A 3,958-nucleotide genomic window follows, 5' to 3' on the forward strand; every position below is an offset into this window, starting at 1 on the left:
CTGTAAGTATATTTGTACAAAAAATCTTTCAAAAAATTATATTGCTGGGCGCCTGATCACTCCACAAGGATTTGTACGAGTTAGCCGATAAGTGACTCACACGTTTAATTTTACCTTCCACTGTACACCTAGCAGCAGCGGCGATAACAAGGGGCAAATTTCTCAGTTCTGGTTTCCTTCGTCCCACGGTTCCAACTCCCTCCCACTCAATAGAGACCTTTAGATTCTAGGACGAGGACGAGGACGAGAACGAGTACGAAATTTGACTGCCCGTTTTTAGCAAAAAAAAAATATATAAAAAAAAATAATAATAATACTTAGAAGATTTATAACCGTACAATTTATCTTACTCTTCCTTAACAGTGTATTCTTGTTTCTGGTAACTTAACCTTTTTGCTGATCAAAAAATGCGAAAACGTCCACCGTGTTGTTGACTTGTTTTGACACGACGACATTCTTGCAAAATCTCGAACTAAAATGACCACAATAGAGAGATTAAGCATCACGTTTACGGCAAACGGAAAACGTCGGACTAAAATTTGCGTTTTGCCAAAAGTAGAAGAAACTCGTTTGATATGAGCTCATTTCTTGGCTGTTAGCAGCAGGTATCAAGTGGCTTTTTAAAACAAAGAAACGAGTTCGAATAACGTCATTTCCATGCTTTTATGACAAGCAGCAGCCCGCCTTTTCGCGTTTGCCGTTTCACGTAAACGCGATGCTTAATCGCTCTAATATCACGTTTTCCCGCTAAAATGACGCTGATTTGCGCGCACTCACTGTTGTTCTATGAGAAAATCTCGTATTCGGAGTCGTTCTCGTTCTAGAATCTAAAGCTCCCTAATGTCTCAACCATACCAAAAAGAGATAAATGTATTTTTTTCATCGGTATCGATAAAACAAGTGTGCTTTGGCATTTAAGTAAAACAGATTAATATAAAATTGGAGACAGTGCGAGTACAGGCGACAATTTTCTTAGTCTGAGTCCCCCGGCCTTAAGATTCGTTATGGAGCCCGATGAGGATAAGTAAGTAAGTAAGTAGTCCACTGCACCTGCTTCGTGGCCATAGAAAAAAAAAAGTTATTTACCCGCCAAGGTCGGTCTAGACAAGAAAAAGCTGTACCCTGGGTCTCGAGTACGGCCAGACGATGAAGGCCGAGCGCCGTACTCCAGTCCTTGAGCACAGTTCTTCCTAATATATATATATATATCCAAAGGGTTTGAATTGGGTACCTCATTGAGTTAGCCGATTTAGTCTATTGGGGACTAGGCCGATCTGGATAAATCTTATTCTTGGGTGATGGATTCTTGGTAAGGCCGTGATCGGCGAATACTTAAAATGACCCTTAATAAAAAGTAAATCGGAGTGAATATCACTGTTCTCGTTTAAGGGGCCATTTCCGAGTTGCACTTTGTCTCGGTTTCGGAGTGAATCTTAGTGCTCAACTATTGAAAGGGAAATGAGTTTGATTTGCATAAGAATACGCAACTCATTTCAATTTCAATGATAGTGCACCAGGACTCGCTTTGAAACTGAGGCATGCAGCAACTCGGAAATGGGTTATTGGAATTTCTGAATATACTTTTGAAAGTAGTGTTAAGATAAATTAGTGCAACGGTAACTTAGCTTTGAAGAAGATTACTTCTACTTTTATTTCTAGACATCTCCATGACAATAAAATAACTCAACTCCCAGAAACGATGTTCTCAGGACTCACACGTCTACAAGAGCTGTAAGTTTATTGCTCCACCTAACTGTCACAAAATTATTTAGACCTGCGCCCTGTAACTCGACAGCGATTTGTTTGAGTTACTTTATAAGTGACTCACATCTGTATAAATGAAATGTCAGCAGTAATTTATAACCCTGTGAAGAAGGAATTAGTAATTTGTAAGTTTGGGTAATGATTTTATATTTCTCAAGCAGCACGTCTCCGAATTTCAGACTTTGCAGATTATTAAGAATGCCTACTGTGTGAACTCTCAGGGAAAAAAAAAACTTTTTTTTTTCTATAAAGAGCATTTGGTTATGACAAAACCTTCATTTTTCTGTGGGTAACGTTTACCATATTTGAGTATTCTCGATTTGACATCATTATGATGAATCATCATCATCAGCATTATTATTATCATTATTATTTTTCCTTTTGCTGTCTTCAAAACTAGCACACCGTCCTGTATTTTCTCTTTGATTTGAGGTTCCACCTACCTTTACTTAGCATTGCAGAAGGTTCCTTATACATTACTTTTCATGCTTTCACGTTATTGACGAACTAAAGCACGAGATCAAGTTGGCTGGATATCGGCCAATTTTTTTTGGGTGTTTATATACTGAGAATGAGGCCAATATCCAGATTTGTTTGAGTTACTTAATAAGTCACTCATAGCTGTTTAAATTAAATCTCAACAGTAAGTGATTACTCTTTCAATTCCTCCATAAAATTGTATGTGGACCTTGGCCTTTAACTAGATGCCATTCCATTCCATTTTTTTGTTTTGTTTTTTGGTACAACGTAACCTCTTATTTGACCTTGCGTGGCTTCCCCATTTTTGTGATGAAGAAGCACATTTCATTGATAATAATAACAACAATAATAAACAAGTTGATCGCTACTGACACAAATAGTCGTCACTATAGCAAAGGAATTCTTAATGAGCCGGTACGTTCGAGTAATGATTTTACTTATGTGGATATTTCTCCCCGGTCTTGATAAATAATGAAAGCTCTGCACTTTGCTTGTGATCTCACTAGTTCGCTACGACATAGAAATCCGGAAAAAGAGACGTCTACAAGAATGTTGTTTGTTATTTGGCCACCAATGTGGCTATTTATTATGTCATCAACGAAATCTATAAAAAAGAACGGTGAATCACAGACATATTCAGCAGAGGTGGGGCCAGAAATTGTACCTACTGTGACCCAGGGTTTCTGATATTTCACGAGAAAAATTGAGGAAATGGTGCAGCACTGACAGCAAATTGGACGAAACATTACGCGACGCGATTTTTCTTTCATCTTATTTTTCCTAGTCACATATAATTATATCTAATTTTATACGGTGTATTGAGCGCCTAACAAGTCCATCTTAATTTTAATGCCAAATTAAATTATGAAAATGAAGTTGCACAAGTAGTAAGTGCGAAATCAGAAAATGCGAAGGGTGTTTTCTCAGACTTTTGCACTCCCTTGGCGCGCGTCACTGTGTTCCGTTTGATGAACTAATGAACCCTAGCGGCCTAATGAACCCCTAGCCCTAAGCAGTGAAATTCTACCTTGAGACAGAAGTATTCCCACAGCTAAATCTTTTGGCCAATCAGTTGTTCAATTGTTCAATTGTTCTGGACATGGAAATTAATACGCCGCCTCTCACAAAATTTAGCAGCGTAAGTACGTGTCGCCAAAAACAATAGCATTCTGCGCGATGAGCCGTATAACAATTTGTCTTGACCAAATTGACCACAGACAGAAATTGTCTATTTTGAAGAGTTTCTTTTCAGTGTTTTCATTGAGCATTTTCAGATTTTATGTCATTCGATAGGTACTATCCTTCTTCTGTCTTACAAAGATACAAATACATCCTTTTGGTGGATTGCCATCGCAATAACTCTTTTGGAGCTTCTCCAGCTCTCGCAAATTTGGTCAATAATGACTTGTGCAGCCTTATTTCTTGGTAGTGTGCTAATAGAGAAAGGTTGCTTAGGCACTTCTGTAAAGTCAATAGTGCAGCCCTGTACCATTTCAATTATATTCTTGTCTGCAGTCATCTTCTTCCAAGCAGAAACAAAGTGCTTTGTTCTACCAGCAATGAAGGCATTGTTAAGTTTGGTAGCACTTAACGTTTTAGGGTGAGATTGCAAGCGATAGCTTAGTCAATGGGTTTTTTTTCTGCATTGCTTCGTTTTGATCCCCTTCCCACGCTGTGAGAAAAGGGGGCACCGGTAGTTTCAGGATCCTGATGC

The sequence above is a fragment of the Montipora foliosa genome, unplaced genomic scaffold (genome assembly GCF_036669935.1).
Source record: "Montipora foliosa isolate CH-2021 unplaced genomic scaffold, ASM3666993v2 scaffold_477, whole genome shotgun sequence".
NCBI classification, from domain to species: domain Eukaryota; kingdom Metazoa; phylum Cnidaria; class Anthozoa; order Scleractinia; family Acroporidae; genus Montipora; species Montipora foliosa.